Below are 19051 nucleotides of genomic sequence, written 5' to 3' on the forward strand. Positions count from 1 at the left end.
AATTATAAATAAGGGAACTAAATTGAAAACAAACACTGTCATGTGACAATAACATGACACGTGGCACTGTACGGACACAGTGTTAACATCAATTTAACAAAAAGGACTAAATTGAACATTTTTAAAAAATTGGAGGACTAAATTGAACAAATGAAAAATTATGGGTCTTTTTAAAAATTCGAATAAAATTAGAGGACCAAATTTGGTATTAAGCCAAAATAAAACTATTGATCTCTTTGTTGTCGTTTTTCCTAATCCTCTATCGATTCTTTCTTGAAGCGTTTGTACCCAGTAAATACTTGGGCTCATTTGCATTACCAACTTGCTAAAATGATAAAAGAAAAATATTAAAGTTAAAGTTTAAAATTTAGAAGTTAGAAAAAATGAAACAAAAAATAAAAATCTTCAATGAGAAGGATAAAATTTAAAATAGTAATCCAAACTTAAATGTCTAAAATTGTTTGTAAGATTATTGTAGTTTATTCCAGAGGCATTAACCTATCAAAAATCTCTAAAACTAAAACAAAGTTAAATATTCATAGCTCCAAATTATAAACTGTTATGCAAGAACCAATACTGAGATTCAGATTTTTCTTCATGGATGTAATTATTAACTTAAATTGAACTTGTTGCCTTTGTAAATTTCCAACTTAAGTGGCATCTAATAGGACTAGTATATTTATAGTGGTGTAAGAATTTGCCCTTCTGTTCCTAATGTTGATCTAGCAAAAAAGAAATTACTAGTGTTATTAGTTCATAATGGACATATATTTTAAGAAATCTAGACATCGACCCCCTCAAAATTTACATGGCAATGTAGAAGTCTTAATGCTTACAAACGTGTAAGGATGCTAAATTATGAGTTACAAAGAAAAACACTTCTGCTGTAGAATATGGAAATAAATTAATTTTTGTGTAATCTAATTATAGTAGTAATTATAATGAAAAGATGCTTGCATTATATTCAGATTTTCCAACTTGTTTAAGTTATTTCTAACCTTCTATCTTTAGAACCACAATCAGGACCATCATTTTATTATGATCAGCCTTACACCTGTCTAGCTCTCTCTCCCCCTCTTGCTCTCGCTCCTCTATTTCTGTAAGCTCTTTGTAATATATTACAAAATCTAAAACCTTTAAAGCAACTCCAACATAAGACTTTGAAACCTGAAAAGAGAAGTGTTAGTTCAATCACAAAGAATAGTTAACAAAAAAAATGAAAATATAGGTTGTTGAAGTACCACCTGGTAGATTTCAGACAAGAATATACAACATTTTGCTCGTTCAATCACAAAATATACAACATTTTGACCAACGTAGAGTTCAGACCATAATACTACTCACTTGAATCATTCCAGGACTAATCTTGATTGGACTAACTAGCAACTTCCTCCACAATGGTTGCCTTTATTCCTCCATTCTGTTAACAATTTCAAATAAAAAATTCTTAAGCCAAACACAAGGAGAGGATGTGATAGCAATTGATGCATATTGAGTTGCATTATTAAGTAATATAATAGGGAGATGAAAGTAAAAATTGGTTGAAGACTTACCCTTTAGGCGCTTGTATTTGGTTTTGCACTGACGACAAGCTTGGTTCCCCTCCCTTTTCTCATGCAAAACAAACTTCTTGTTTGGGGGTCTGAAAATACAACAAACGACGTGTAGGAGTTTCCATTGTCAATGTTTCACCATGTAAAGAAGCAAAAACACTATGTAAGATACAAACCTTTCCATCAAATAAGATGTCCAAACCATAAGTGAAATAATTATAAAAGTAATCTCCATACAAAGTTGTCCTTGGTTGCAGATTAGAGGTAGAATGAATACACATTTGATCCACCTATAAAGTTAAAATTAAGAATCAAACTCCATAACCAAAACTCATTCAGGAAGTTTACTAGCTCAAAATATTGGGAACTAAATCAACAAGTTAAATAATTTTGAAGTCAACACCTGGATTTGAGATATGATGAGGATCCATCATGTCAGAAACATAGATAAGAAGATCAATCATAAATCCTTTTACACCTTTCGCCCTCAATTAACATTAGAAATTCTTAGTATTGATCAGTTAATTCAACCAAAAAAAAAAACCATAAATACATGAGCAGGCAGAATAAGTCAAAACACTTTCCTCATATAGGATATTGCAAACCTTTATCTAATATAGCTTGTAAATTGAAACACATAAAAGTCACCTCGCTTATGATAAAATAGACTCTCAATTAAAAATATTAATAAGATATCTAAATGCATTAATATGTTTCTATAAACTGAACAATGAGTCTCACTTGATAACAACTATTTAGAATGAGGAACAGCCCTCAACACGTGTCTTTGCACTTCCAATGCTTTCAGAAAATTGTTGCATGTCATCAACATCCCATAAGTGTTGTGGCAATGGAACCCGAGGAAATGACTTATAGATTTTCTTGAGACGTTCTACCATTAACATTTAAAAATAGTTAGTAATAAGAACCATTGTTTCATGGTTAAATAATATATGAATCCAAATAAGAATGAATTATTTTATGCAAGTCATGATAAGTAATATATAATTAAGAACAATTGACATCGCATCACAAATAAACCCACAAACATCGCATCCTAAGAACGTCAATACATGTGCAAACATAGCAATGAATCACAAATTAGGTTTCAACATTCTCCTGTGTGAGAAATTAGATAAAAGTGTGAATCGCAGTACCATGAGTGTAGGTGAATCGGAAGTGGAATGTTGGCAAATCAATCGGAAGTGCGGGCTCCTAAGCTGCGAACAACTACGATGGAGTGATAGAGTGACGGAACAGGGCGAACAACTCCGATGAGCGATAGGGCTGCCTACGATGGAGTGACAGAGAGGATGTGACGGAGTGATTGGTTCGCTACTCAAGCTATGACGGAGGCTACCAATGAGACTACAACGGAGACTGAATCGTGATTAGCTACTGAGGCCACGACAAAGTGAATCGTAGAGTGGAACTGATTCGAGGAAAAACTTAGGTTTTCGGGAGGGACGAACAGTATTTCGTGGATGAGGAGGCTTAGGTTTTCTGGGAAGGAACGTGTGAATACATTGAAGGAAAAATGTAGATTAATTTGCAGGGGTCATAAACCTCTTCAAAATAAATAAAACCCCTATATTATTAGCACTTACAGAAACCGTTATAATTAACCTATATCATATTTATTTGTGGAAATTTTTTTTAACCTCCGAAAAATGATCTCTTCTAAATAACCTTTTTTTGTAGTGGTTGAATTAATCTTGGTTGACTTATTGACCTTTGACTAGGGTTGAGTTATTGACTAGAGTTGACTTAACCTAAGTCAACTCTAGTCAACAACTCAACATGCTAATCAATGTTTATGTGTTTTGTAGGTTTTCTTAAGCTATCAAACATCACATTTCTTAAAAGCTAAAATGAACCTACATCAATTCATAAGGATGTGCATTGGTCTCTTCTTGAAATAACTTGTGAATCTCATAGTTTAAAAATTGCAACACTAGTAAGAGCATTAAATGAAATGTGAGGGTCTAAGAAGCATCACTGTCAGTAATAGAATCCTTATATGAATGATCCTCCTCAAATTCAGATGACCTATCTTCATTGACCTCTAAAACATGAATTTCTATTTTTTTGTGGGTTTGGGAATGTACATGCATATAAAGGTTCATCACAGAAATAACAAAGACCCTTTAATTATAGTTCATCATAAAATCGGGTTTGTGTTTTCAGTAGGGTTGGTGACTAACTTGTGTGTTGGTTTTAGTAGAGTAAACATCATTTTTACTAAAGGAAGGAAAAGATAAAAAAGGCTTAGTTACTATATTGTTCTTAGAGTTTTTCAGATTGTAGAGTGATAAGACACCTCTAGTTAAGGGACATTAGTGTAAAATATATATTAGATCGATTTTGGGGCGCATATTAAATCGGTTCCGTAACTAATCTAATATACAACGATGTAATATGTCTAAGAGAGATTAGATCGGTTCTAAAATAACCAATCTAATACTTTAAACTGGAAAGGAAAAAATAGACATGCACTCACACTCTTTGTCTCAACTTGAATGCATGAAATTCAATAGGCATACACAACAATTAAAGACAAATGACCAATACAAATTACACAAAAATAGAAAACAACTCCACAAAATTTCAGATTTCCATTCCCAAATCAAAATGAACATTAAAAGGAAAATCATTCCAGAAAATTAAACATTTATCTGTGCATCTCTATATGGTTTCAACAGGCCCTTAGCCTACCCCTAGTCAACCCTAATCATCCTTGGAATAAACCCAAATCAAGAAAAAACAAAATAGATAAATAGAGGGGAGGAGGGCGTGAGCAACGAAGTCGCGAGCAATGAAATCAGAGTCGAGAGCAGCGGAAGCGGAGGCGCGAGCAGCAAAAGCGGAGGCACGAGCAATAGAGGCGCAGAGAGAAAAGAAGAAAGCTTGGAGCTTGGATGGCTATGGTGGCATTAGGGCCCATGGGCAGCGACAGCGTTGGTGAGCAAAGGTTATGACCAATGGTAAGTAGCGGAGGCGTGAAAGAGAAGAGAAAGAAGCTCCTGCTTTCAATGAACGAAGTGACGATTCGTTGGCGACGATAACGGTGGTGAGCAGCGACGACGAGGTCTAGTGGTGTGCAGCGGTAGCGAGGAAGAAGAGAAAGAAGAGAAGTTTTTATGAGAATGAGAAGGGTTTTTGCGATTTTGTTAAATCTGTGAAGTGTATTAGATGGGTTGAATTTTTAATTGATCTAATACGTGAATATTAGATCGGTTATATAGAGAACCGATTTAAAATTTACATATTAAATCGGTTAAAAATTCAACCGATCTTATATGCTTCCCAGTATTTACAAGTTTGCCATTGCGTTTTTCTTTAGATCAGTTTTCACATAACCGATTTAATATCATGTTTTAGAATGTCCTTTTTGCACTAGTGGGACCAACCACCAAAGTCATGGCTAGAAGGATTCAAGAAGAATAGGCCTCCTCTAAGCATCCAAGTCCCAAGATGAAGTTCACATGGGTCAAGGAGGATGTGAAGACCTAGCTTAAGACTCTTTATTTTTAAATGCTAGACTAGGATTTAATTTTGGGCTTTGTATTATGGGTCTAGTAGAATAGGATTTTCTTTGGACCATGTATTGGGTGTCGCAACCAAAATCGCGATAGGACGACGAACCAAAAAAGAAAACGGGTTTGAAAAAGATTTGGAGTCACCACCATAGTTATTTCTACAAAACTATGGAAAACCATAAAGATAAAGCAAGTTTGCGAAAAACCAGATTTTTGGGTCCAGGAGTCGATTACGTGTAGGAAAGGTGTTAGCACCCTACCGTGTCCGCCTGAAGGTGGTACCTTTAATTAAATATGCAAAGTTGATGTGATTTTCAAAATGTTAATTTTTCCCCAAAAATAATAAGACAAATAATACTAATAATAAGTAAAAAATATATTTTTTTCGTTTTTGGACCTGACAAGGATTGACCTTGGTCCTACGTATTCTCATTTAAAATGAGAAATCAGGGTACGTAGTACTTTAAAGATATTTAGAAAACTATTTGGGAAATTATTTAATTTTTTGGAGGTGAACTTGACAAGGATTGACCTTGTTCCTATGTATCTCGCAATGGAGAATCAAGGATCATGTAGTTATTATAAGGATATCGTTGTTTGGAAATGTTGATATTTTTATATTTTTGAAATTTTAAAATTTTCTTAGTATTTTTGAATTACTTGAAAATATGTCACACGACGTGAGCGGTCAGACAGACACTAAAAGAGAAAGAAAACTATTTTTGGTACTTTTGAAAATTAGTATCACACGATGCGGGGGACCGGACAAACACAATAAAATGAAAGAGAACATTTCTTAGATTTTTTCTATTTTTGTAATTTTTATAATTTTCAAATATTTTGTTTTTTTAGAAAAAAAAAAGATGAAATTTAATTAAGAGGGAAAAAAGTGGAAAACAAAATATGAGAGTACATGAGTAATTAGTGAGGGTGCACAAAGTAAATGGACTGTGTACAGTAAAAGTGGGAGTGCAACCAGTAAAATATAAAACAAACCCAAAATAGAAGTAAAACACCAATGAGTTGGGGGGTCAGTAAATATAGTGGTGCAGGAACCAATCAATGGAGGTGTGTGTAGTGAAACATAAGTTGCAATTAGTAACAACAAGCGAGTCTAAAACAGACCGAAAACAAACAAGGGACATGAAAATGCAGAGATTAAAAACGGGGTTGCAGTGGAGAAAACAAAGGTCGAATCCAATTTATTCATTTGAAACAAGAAAAACAAAACCCTAATTTGAATAAAAAGTTTGTCTTCACTTCATGGCAGCCTCTTCTTCTCGACACCAACAACACAACTCTAGCCCGAGACACGCGTTCATCCTTTTTTACCGCCACCAACGACACAAACCTCCGCTTGAGGCCTCACCGGCGTGCCATCACCCTTCGCTCCACCTCGCGCGAAGCACTCCTACACCAGCGTCTCCTCCTTCGCTTCTCTAGTGCGTTCGAGACAAGGGCAGCACCGATCCCCTTCACGGCCGCAAGGCCCTACTTGATGAATGAAGATGATGGGAAAATGATAGAAATGAATGTTTGTTGCTGGAATGGGGATTATGGTCCGGTGTGATGTTTAATTGCATAAATGAGGTTGTAACAAAAATAATGGGTGGTTTCTATTGAGGATGAAGAATGGGTGTGATTCTGGTTTTGTTTTTGGATGTATTTTAAAATGGTGTTGTGATGTTGAGGTGGTGGTTCTACGAATGGGAATGTTGTGGGAGTTGAACGGGATGCTGTGGGATTGAGATGGAGAATGGGTTTTTTTGTGTATTGATGTCAACTATAGTAGAATGAACGAGCAAAGAAGGGTGAGGATTGGTGGTTGATTCTGGCCCTATCAAGATGTAGAGATGGTCCAATTGGTTGGAGAGTGAATGGAATATGATAAAATAATGTTGATTCTGAGGAACGAAATTTTGTTTGTGTTTTTCGTTTGCGTGAATGTGAGTATTGTATGATGGTTATGGAAATTCTTTTTGGTGTTATTGCGAGTGATAAGGCAACGAGCATGAACATGAGTGTAGTGGGTGCATACTATATGAACAACAGGATAACAATGCTCAACTCAAGACAAACTTTATACATTCATTCCATTCATATATTCCTAACCACTGATATCAATCATGTAACAGAAGTTAAGGAGAAGTTAGGGACACTTACCTGAAAGATAAAACTCAATGCACTAACAACTTTGCTCCCTTTTCTAGTTTTGACTTGTTCTCTTCTCCTCGGATTTCTGGTGCCTTCTCCCTTTCGTCCTGTTTGCAATCTCTAGTTTTTTCCTTTTCTCCCATGTTTTGTTTCCCTTCTGTAATGAAAAATGTGTTTGAGGTCTATCCAGAGAGCATATGAATCCATTTTTTTAATGTAACGTTTTCCCTTCTCTATCTGGGAAGTTGCTTCCTGCCATCTAGCCAATAACTGCATTGTAATTTCTTTCCCTCCATATTCATGACAATTGGTTTCGTTTAAACTCCTCAAGTGTTCCATCAATGGAAAAAAAGGTTTCACAACAATAAATCCATCGTTTCCCTTCATCACCACTAAAGCAAGGAAATTCAATTCTAGCCAATTGTGGTCCACAAGCATAAGCGAATGAATTGTGGTATGGGTTCTTTACTTGCATGTCTGAGCCTCGAAAATGGTTCTTGAGACCTTCTTGGATTCTTTCTTCCATTGATGAGCCTAGAGTTTGTTTCATGGAAGTCATAATCTCCATGAATCTTGCTTCCAATCGTTCTGTCACATGGTTTTCTTGTTGTTCTTCTTGTTCACATAAAGTAGGTTGACTTCTTGTTTACGTAAAGTAGATTAACTAATGTAGACAATTCTATGAGAATAAACACTACAACAAAAATGACTTTAGAAACACTAAACGAGACCACAAGTATAAAAATGTGGTCTAATAAACATACTAAAGACAACATTTATGTAGACGTGGCTTAAAAAATAACTTAAGCAACATTTATATAAATGTTGTTTGTAAAAAGTGTGGGCTAATCCATAAAAATGTAGTCTAAAATACACTAAAAATTAAAGCTTTTAGATTAGAAATATTCTCCCCCTCCTTTCTTGACTAAAAATGCAAAATTTAGTTCCAAAAATGCAAAAATTGAAATTTCTTCCCTCCCTTTCTTTAGACTGAAAACGCAAAGAGCTCACAATGTTGAAAATGTGAAGTTTTGAAAAACAATTACATCAAAATCGTTGCCTTTTATGAGTATTTTAAGCAATGATTTTAAAATGTACTGAAAACCGTGGTCTATTACTTACAACTACGCTCACCTAGACTATGCTTAAAAAATTGTTGTCTAAATTTTAACCCACAGTTTTTGTGGTTTAACTCACAATTTTGTGATCTTATCTAAATATATTTTTATTGTAGTGAAATACTCAAAAAACTAAGAATAATATGAAAGCTAAAGAAAGAATGAGTTTTGAAGGATTGTATTATAAGAAAATTTACGAAAATTTCGATAGTGTTTAACTTATATCAAACATCATTATTTACAATATGCTAATCTTCGAACTATCAACAAAAAACAAAGTCTAACTAAAAAGTCTTGTAACAAACTCATTCAAAAAATTTTCACGTTATTCAGTTTAGAATCTATAACAATATATAAAGAGGATTCCCTATTTTGTGTCCACATTTCAAAATACTAATTTTACCTTTTAAAATATAATTATTTATTAATTTTTTGAAAATTAACCGTTAATTTTACAAACTTTTTTATAGAATCGTCTATATCTGTTTTTTTTTTCTTTTTTTCTATTTATCAACAATTATTCTCTCATCTTTTCTGATATATTTCACTTTATTTTTAATAAATATAATTTTATTTTATATATTAACTGAATAACATTATATTATCATCACCTACTAATATAATATCACGTATATTTAAAAAATACGTACACACAGGCGATATCGCACTTGTGTACGCTAGTGCAAGATAAACCCTGTAGTGCTGTACTTTTTTCCTAAAGAAAAAAAAATCAAAATATGAAATTCAAAGATTAAAATAATATTAAAACACTGAAAAATATAACTCTTTGACTCGCAATCACACAACATCCAACAACATAGGGATTTCCCTGTAATCACACAACATCCAACAACAAGATTACCTGAGTCTGTCACCTCTGCCCCGGTCATAGCATAGACTCTGCCCGCCGCTTGAGGCCTGCTGCCTCCTCTACCCTGTCGAGTCTGAACTGGAGTTTGAGCCGAGGGTCTCGCCGTAGTCCCTTTGGAGGAGGGACAATCCTTGATAAGATGCCCTATCTTCCCATAACCATGACACCTCCATGTGCCAATCAACTATGGGCACGCACTCCTCAGATGTGGTCCATTACACTAATAGCACCTAGGCACTGATGACTGTTGAGATGTGAACCCTTTAGGCATATGAGGTTGTGGCCTAGCATAGGGTTTCCTTCTCTCCTCAACTCTAGGTCTGGACCTAGACGATCCACTGACCTTCTGCTACTGGCTTTGCTGAGCCTCTACCTCAGCCTTCATCCGCTCCATAACACAAACTCTCTCCACTAGAGCTGCAAAGTCCTTGATAGAGAGTGGTGCCACCATCAATCTGAGATCTCCTCGAAGGCCATTTTTGAACTTTTTGCATCGCCACTCCTCATCCAGTAGCATGGTGTAGAAGCGCCCCAAGTGCTTGAACCTTTCGGCGTACTCAGCCACCGACTTGTCTCCCTGGGTCAACTGAAGGAATTCTACCTCCTTAGCGTATCTCACGCTATCTGGGAAGTATTCAGACATAAACTTCCTCTTGAATGCTTCCCAAGTAACTTGCTCATGCTTCTCCTCCATCTGCTCTCATCCGGGCACCTTTTGGCATCGAAGATGCGCTCCATGTCTTTCATCCATTGGTATGCCTAGTTAGGACTCGTCTTCCCATCAATCTTAACCGGCTGATGTTTCAAGAAATCCTCCAAGCTCCATTCAGAGGGTGGAGGTTTGGGATGAGGACCATACACAGGAGCACCAGCCATGTTTTCCTCCAACTATCGAGGGCCTACATATGCTACCTCTGAGTAGCCTTAGAAGCCAGCCTCGTAGCCTCCATCTATTGCATCACCATCTGTTGTTGTTCCAAAGAGGCCTCTTGACGCTGCATCGACGCCTCATGTTGTTGCATCATGGCGTTGCTCTATTGTGTCAAAGATGCAGCCATAGCCTCAATCGCTCTTGCGTGATCTTGCCCATCGCCTTGAGGGGGGGTGGAGGAGGAGTCACATGTGGGGGTGCTATATCACTGGAAACACAGAAGGAACCATTAATTAAGTTGGTTAGACTAGAAACTCATCTAAAACATGACAAGGAAGGCACGACGAAAGCTAAGCAAACACACAACCCACAGACTAAGGAACGAAGGCTCTGTTACCATGAAAATGTGACATCCCTTTTTAAATAGAATAAATCTACTAAAATTAAACATCACATAATTATAATATAAAACAGAGCTTCAGACATAAAGTATGGAGGATCCACTGATACAGTTATTCAAAAGCATATTAAGGAGAAAATTTAGGCACACCACGATGCCAATTAAAAATAGAACACAAGAGTACTATTGTTTTACAAAAGATTGCTCATAGAGCAAGGAATTTAAAATTTAACACAAGAGTTCTTCAAAAGGGCTCAACTGCAAGCCACAACCCAGACCATGGGAACCACTCTACACAGCAGCATCGTCACCACCCTAAGAACCTCCAGGGATTTCCACATCTGTTTACACTAATAATATTGGTGATCATTGCAAAAAGGAAAACCAAGCAAAGAAACACACACAAAGAGAAAGGGTAAGCTAGAGCAAAAATTGTTTTAATCATATTATAAAGCAAATCAATAGTCAGATCATATTATGCACAGACATAGCAGTAGGCACCCAAATCATGTGAAAGCAAACAATTTCAAGACTCTATGACTCAATATCCAGATCGTACTCTTGATATAGAATTCTAAAGGAAGTATGCGTCTGTGCTGGCTTCTAAACTCTGTAGAGTCTAGACGCAAAGGGTTATCACCCAACCACACACAAGGTTAATCCTCTAATGTCTTGGGCCCAATATGTCCCAAGACTAGGACCTCCTGCCACTCTCACCACATAAATCATTTTGTTCAAAGTGAGCGTGAACGATTATTAGAGTTCAGGATACCTTCCTTTATCTAGACATCTCCTATATCAAGGTATACACTAACCACCATCACCAAGAGTTTCCCTTGAAACTCTTTTACCAACAATTTTCACATGCCATCTCAATCATTCAAGTCTCATGCCAATCCACCACCAACCAAACAAGTCATGTTTTCCATTTCATACTCAACATAACAAGATTTCATTTAATCTCATACTTTATAAATGCATACCATGACATACATATATCACAAAATAGTATTCATCCCAAATAAATGAGTGCCAACATTTAAGTACCTGCAATTCCATACAATCAAGCACAACACACAACCATAATTCTTACACCAAAATTCCTAAGAAAATTTATTATCGCAAAACCAAAATCACTACAGTAATGCGTGACACATTTCTCAAGCTTTAGACATCTAATCGACAATCCAACCGGTCAAACCATAAAATAACATACCAAATGTCCAAATTTGAGCTCAATCCAACGGTTAATCAGTCGGGAAAATTAATTTTACTAAAACTGCGCATATCAGAAAAAACATACTCGCCCAGCGACCACTCGACGCTTCCAAAATACGAAAAATAACGTCAAATATCACAGTTTCATGAATATTTGAACCCCTAACTTGTAAATACACCAAAATTTAACGTTTTCCCCAATCTTGTCTCATATTCCAACCCACACTAATCACATAAAATAGAAATAATGTGAAACCCTAGCTTCCTTTACCTTTTTATACGCTAGCAGACGCAACAAGTCCACAACTAAAGAGCACCACAGCTCCAAGAGCTAGAGCAGTGAGCTGAAACATGAAAACCAAGACAAAACAAGAGCAGGAGGTTAAACCCCATCCAAACCAACGTACCCAAACGATGAAAAGGGAAAAACAGACCAGAGAACCTAAGGTTCAACTTACTTGGGGTTGGGGTGGACTTGGCTAGCTTGAAGATGAGAGAACTTCTTTATGCCCTAGCAGAGCTTCTGCTTCAGTAGAGAGAGGAAATAGAGAGGGATAGCTTTATGAAAATGAGAAAAGTGAGAGTGTGAGGAGCTGGACAGAGTATTGGGGGTCCCCTTCGTGGGCTGGCCTTAGGCCTACGAAAAGACCAGGCCCAAACACGTATGAGCTGAAAAATGGGGCTTATAAAATAAATGAAAGAAAATCTATTTATTTAATTTTGATAATTTATTTTATTACATTTTTATTGTGAAATATAATTTTTCTATTCATTAATATCTTACATTAGTTTTGTATTTTGATTTAAATCGACTTTAATTTTAATTTACTAATAAATTTGATATATAATTTTTTTTAATTTATCAAACCAATTACATCATTACAATCTTTTATCGCCTTTTCTTTTAATTCTTTTTCATTTCTCACCATAATTTTTCTTTAATCTAAATATGACCATTTTTACCTCTTTATCCTTAAACTCAGTCATTTTCTCTCTTTTACATTTATCTTCCAATTCAAATACATGCTTAAATAACACCAGGTTGCAAATTAGAAGAACTCCCCTCACCATATGCAAGAACAAAATTTTAAAATAATAATACCTTTACTATTTATATATTATAGTAAAAACTTGTTTTATCATTCTTTTATGATTTTTCTTCACTATTTATATATTATATTATGAATTGCTTATTAGTCCTTTAATTTTTTTATTTGGTTCATTTTGGTTTTTTATTATTTTTTTTTCAATTTAGTCCTCCAATTATTTAAAAAGGTCTAATTTGATTTGTTAAATTGACGTTAACACCGTATCCATACTTGTCACGTGGCAGTTTATGAATTTTTTTTATTTTTTTAAGAGTATATATAAAATGTCACGTGTCAAGCTAAAATCATGTGACAATGGTTGTTTTTAATTTAGTCCCTCTATCTAAATTTTTTTATTCAATTTAGTTCTTATATTCTTTAAAATGATCCAATTTGGTTCTCGCCTATTTGAAAAAAAAAATTAAATTTGATTAGAACTCGTCTATACATGTTAAAATAAACTTTTAAATTTATATATCGAATCATTCCTCCTAAATACTCAAATTATTTTACTTTTTACATTTTTACACTTGTAACTTTTTAAACTTGAAATTTTTACTCATAAAAATAAAATAAATTGAATATTTAGGTGAAGTGATTTGATGTATAAATTCTAAAAGACTATTTTAACATATATATATATATATATATATATATAAAAGTTGGAATTAAACTTATTTATTAATTTAGTCTCAGATTGAAGAGGACAAAATTGGATCTTTTTAAAAAAATAGAAGATTAAATTGAATCAAATATTTAAAATAAAAGGAATAAATTGAATCAAATATTTAAATAGAAGGGTTAAATTGAAAATAATCGGTGTCACTATCACGTGACACTCTTATAACATGTAACTTGAAACGTAACAATTTTTATATTTCTTTTAAAGAAATTCAAATAAATAAATAAAAAATTCAAAAAAAAGTTAAAAAATTCCACAAATTGAAGTGTAGCATGAACGGACACAATGTTGATGTCAACCGAATAGAAATGATCAAATTAAACCATTTTAAACAATTAAAAATCAAAATTGAACAAAAAAATAAGGTTAAATTATACATTTGGTCCCTATTTTCGTAGCAAAATATCAATTTGGTCCCTCAATTTTTTTTTATCTCAATTTGATCTCTATTTTGAGAAATTTAATGCGATCAAGTCATTTTTGTTAGTGATGTAGTAACAACGTTAAATAAGTTGTCACATGTCAGGTTCCTGGATGCAATCACTATTTATTTATTTTTTTAAAATCTATTATATATTAAGAAAAGAAGATACCACCAAAATTACTATATTACATATTCTCTTTTATTGACAAGTGTCATAGAAGTTAGTTTTTTCGTCATTTTAAAACTCTGGTACAAAAGGATATGGGTTCAAATCCTACTAAAGCCAATTTATTTTTATTTTTTCATTTATTTATACAAAAGGATCCGGGTTCAAATGCTATAAAGTCAATTTATTTTTATTTTTTCATTTATTTATGATTTCAACTATAATATTAATTATAAGTAGTATTATCACTTTTAATATTTTAATAAATATTATTATTTGTAATTTTTAATAATATTATTATTATAAATATTATTTGTAATTATAATAAATATTATTATTGTTATTATCGACTCTAACTATAATTATAATAATAATTATTATTATTATCAACTATAATTATTATTATTGATTAAGATAATTATTTCTATTATTATTTTATTAATAATTTCTATTCTCCTTTATCGATATCTATGCATAATTAGGCTTATTTGGTCATTTAAACATTACCTATTTTTAATGTTCTTATTTGGTCATTTAAACATTACCCGTTTTTAATGTTGTAAATTATATTTTATTATTATTTTATTAATAATTTCCATTCTCCTTTATCGATACCTATGCATAATTAGGCTTATTTGGTCATTTAAACATTACCCATTTTGAATGTTGTAAATTATATTATAAAATTGCTTAATAATAAAATTGCTTAACTACCCGATACCCACACCCCCACGTAACTTATGGACCACAAAGTGCCAACTGCCAAATCCACAAAAAATGACTTTTTTTTAAAGCTTTCCAATTAATCTACCTTCTTTAACACTGTCAACTCAGATAGCAAAGAACAAAAATTTAGGGAAGCATTCTTCTTCTTTTCTTTTGGTTTATTTATATTTTTCTGGGTTGCTATCTAATATGTCACTCTTAAATAATTTCATCTTCTCTCCCTTTGTTATTTTGGCAGAAAGCAAAGACAACAAAATTTGAGTAAGCAACGAAGTTGTTTCTTTGTTCTTTTATTATATACAATAATTTTCTTTTTTTGATGAGTAAGTTCAATGTACGTCGATTTCTACCTTAATTTGTTTCCATACCGAGCTATTGCATCATGTTTATTTTTTTATTAGCTATCACCTTAATTTGTTTGCACACTGAAATAGGACCAGAGTCATGCAACACTTCTGTATGGGAAGAATCCATTAGTATATCCTAAATAATATAGAAAAATTAATAGTTTGAAAAGAAAAATACAATGTCACATAAGTAATTGCTAAAGTTTTACGGAGGATGCTAATAGTCGTAAAGGGACCTTCGTCCTATGATGACATCAAAATTGTTGACAACATAACATATCCCACATTTAGAGAAGCTTGCTTTGCACCAGGATTCTTAGCCGATGATAAAGAATATATTGAAGCTATTAAAGAAGCAAAGGACTGGGGTTCAGGACATTATCTTATAAAGTTGTTTGTAACTATATTATTGTTTAATTGTGTCAATAATCCACAACTATTTTGGCAAAAGACTTGGGAATGGCTTTTAGATGACATTCAATATAATCAAAGAAAAATAGCCAGATTGCCAGGTACAAAAACTCTTATACTCTAGAGTTAAACATTTTTATATATTCTATGTATTAACCTATAACTTTTTTCTTTTATGTAGAATTGCATCTAACTATTGGCCAGCTACAAAATTTAACGTTGTTGGAGATAGAAAACCTTTTCCAAATAAACAGAAAGAGCTTGAAGGACTACCCATGCATGCCTTATCCTAATGACTATGTTACAAGTCATTTAGGAAAAAGATTAATTTATGCTGAACTTGATTATAACATTGAGGATCAAAACATCAGTTTCAATCAAACTTCAACTTGCTTATTGGTAATAATAATAATACATTGCAAATATCCTATATTGCCTACTAAATTACTTTATTATAGTAATATAAACTAATATTAATTTACTTTTCACAAACTATATAGATGAGCAACGACAAATTTTTTAGAAGATAATGCATGCAGTGACAAGTAAAAAAGGAGCTATGTTTTTCCTATATGGCTATGGTGGGACAGGAAAAACATTCATGTGGAAAATATTGGCTTCAGCTTTGCGTAGTCAACGAAAAATTGTCTTAACAGTCGCATCAAGTGGAATTGCATCTCTATTGTTACCAGGAGGAAGAGCGACGCATTCAAAATTTAAAATTCCAGTACCAACACTAGATACCTCAGTTTGTAATATCCAACAAGGAAGTGAGGTTTCTGAATTACTACAGCAGGTTGAGTTAATTATATGGGATGAGGCACCAATGGCACATAAATTCTGTTTTGAAGCACTAGACAAAACATTAAATGATATAATGAGAAAAGAAAATAAATCTAACTCTGTATTTGGTGAAAAAGTAATTATTTTTGGAGGTGATTTCAGGCAAATTCTACATGTTACTCCTAGAGGAAATAGATCAGATATTGTTCATGCAGCAATTAATGCTTCCTATCTTTGGGACTAATGTCCGATATTAACACTGACAAAGAATATGCGTTTATTGCAAAACGGGTTACAAAAATCCGATGCAACACAAATTCAAGAATTCTCTGAATGGATAGTGAAACTCGGAGATGGTAAATTATTTGAACTTAATGATGGTATAGCTGAAATACAAATCCCGCCAGAATTACTAATCACAAACTTTGTTGATCTTGTTGAAGCGATAGTTGCAAGTACTTATCCAGGATTAATTGAAAACTTCGGAGATCTTAATTTCTTACAATGCAGGGCAATATTGGCTAGCATAATTGAAACAGTTGATCAAATCAATGACTATGTTTTATCATTAATACCTGGTACTTTTACATGACATATCCCAAAATTTATTTCATTTAGTGATATACATATTTATAAAATAGTATTCCATATCAATAACTTTTATTGACTATTTGTGTAGGAGAACAAAAGGAGTATCTTAGCTCTGATATCATAGACAATTATGAGGGAATAGAAGCTGATGCTTTTGAAGGTGGCAAGGTAGTTAACGCCGTTTGTGAAGACTTAACGGAGGGTACTACATTGATGCAATAATCAAAATTGGGTACTAAATTGAGACAAAGTTTAAAGTGGGTACCATTTTAAAATTTTCGAACCAAAATGAGTATGATCCGAGTAATTAAGCCTTAAAATTACTATTTCACTTTTTATACAATTACTTTTATATAATTACACACTTAAATGTTTTATTACCATGACTTATTTTTATACACTTACAAAATATAATTCTAAATGTAATATAAACTAAATTTAACATAGTGTAAGACATATTTTAATATGTAAAATAAATTAATTTTAAAATTACTATATCATTAGTTATTCAATTAAGTTGTTTTAAGCAATATGAAGATTATTATGTCACAAATTATCCTTATTTTTTTATTTCTTTCCAAAATCTCATTTAATAAAATATATATTATAAACAGAATTTAATATAATACAATACAAATTTTAATATAAATAATTATTTCTAAAATTACTAATACCAAATTAATATTATTAAATTATAACAAATATTTACTATTAATATCAACTAAATTATTCTTAATAAAAATATCTTAATAATTATATGTAAAATATTTAAACAAAATCAATAAATAAAACATGAATGACCCGTACGTAGGCACGGGTTCAAAACTAGTTTTTTAAAAAATTAAAAATGTCACGTGGCAAAGCTGACATAGTGTCACGTGGCAGTATTATGCCAGGTGTCATTTTTCTATTTTCAATTTAGTCTCAGTATTTTAATTTGTCTCAATTTAGTCTCAATTTTTGTAAAAATTGTGCAATTTTGTCCCTCTCCAAATTGCAACCAAATTTAATTTCTATATAAATGTACACAAATATTTCTATCAAAACTGATATTTCAAGTAAATATTTTTAATAAGATTAAGTTTATTTTAATTTATATTTTACATTAAATTTTATTCAAAATTATTTTAAAGTTTTTAATAGAAAATAATGCTAATAACAAAAAAATCATAAATTATATTGATATTTTATTACATCATACTTTAATATTGTTTTTTATTTAAATTTATATTTTAAATAATTGCATGTTTTTAAAATGTGTAAAATTCAATAATTTTTATACAAATATTTTAGTTGGTGTAAAAATAACAATTATATAAATTTTAAAAAAATTAACTAGTTTATGTAACAATAAAAAATAAATAAATTTAAAATTTGAAAATAATTTTAAGTAGAATTAGATGTGAAACAAATTTAAATAATTGAAAATATATAATAAAAATATTAATTTGAATAAAAAATTAAATTTAATAAATATATTTTTTAATATTTATATAGAAGTTAATTTTTGTTTCAAATTTGCAGGGGCAAAATTATATAATGTTTATAAAAATTGAGACAAAAATTAAAATACAAGAATCAAATTGAGAATGAGAAAATGACATCTGACATAATAGTAACACATGACACTATCACGTGACACAACGTCATCTTGACACGTAACAAATTTTATTTTTTTAAAATTTTAAAAAAATAAATAAATAAATTCAAAAAATTCAAAAACTGACACGTGGATACCTGTCGTTATTACACTACTAACCAAAAAGACTTAATTGCATTAAATTTCTCAAAATAAGAATCAAATTAAAATAAAAATAAATAAAAAGACCAAATTGATATTTTGTTACAAAAATAAGAACCAAATATATAATTTAACCAAAAAATAATAATGAAAATAAACCAAACCAAAAAATAAAAAACTAAAACAGTAATTATACCAGTTTTAAAATAGTAAAACCTTTACTATACCTATATCATTTTCTCTTTACATATCTTTAAGTAAAAACTTATTTTATCATTCTTTTATAATTTTTCTTCACTATTTATACACTATATTATGAACTTATCTGTGCATTGTTTTACTGAAAAAATATATAAAAACAAAATTGA

At 31.9% G+C, this 19051-nt stretch overlaps 1 long non-coding RNA gene and 1 pseudogene across 1 annotated transcript; one reads left to right on the top strand and one right to left on the bottom strand.

Annotated features, from left to right (window-relative positions):
• Positions 1–824: 824 nt before the first annotated feature.
• LOC146884628 (uncharacterized) lies at positions 825–2642 on the bottom strand. The gene is made up of 3 exons (XR_014996544.1): positions 1730–2642; positions 1554–1642; positions 825–1420 (listed from the first exon to the last, which is right to left on the bottom strand). It is a non-coding gene; the product is annotated as an uncharacterized LOC146884628 (long non-coding RNA).
• A 12612-nt stretch (positions 2643–15254) lies between these two features.
• LOC146884629 (uncharacterized) lies at positions 15255–17164 on the top strand (annotated as a pseudogene).
• The last annotated feature ends 1887 nt before the right edge of the window (positions 17165–19051 follow it).

This window comes from Vigna unguiculata, chromosome 7 (assembly GCF_037176805.1).
Source record: "Vigna unguiculata cultivar grain cowpea cultivar isolate G323 ecotype 2 chromosome 7, ASM3717680v1, whole genome shotgun sequence".
In the NCBI taxonomy this organism is placed as follows: Eukaryota; Viridiplantae; Streptophyta; class Magnoliopsida; order Fabales; family Fabaceae; genus Vigna; species Vigna unguiculata.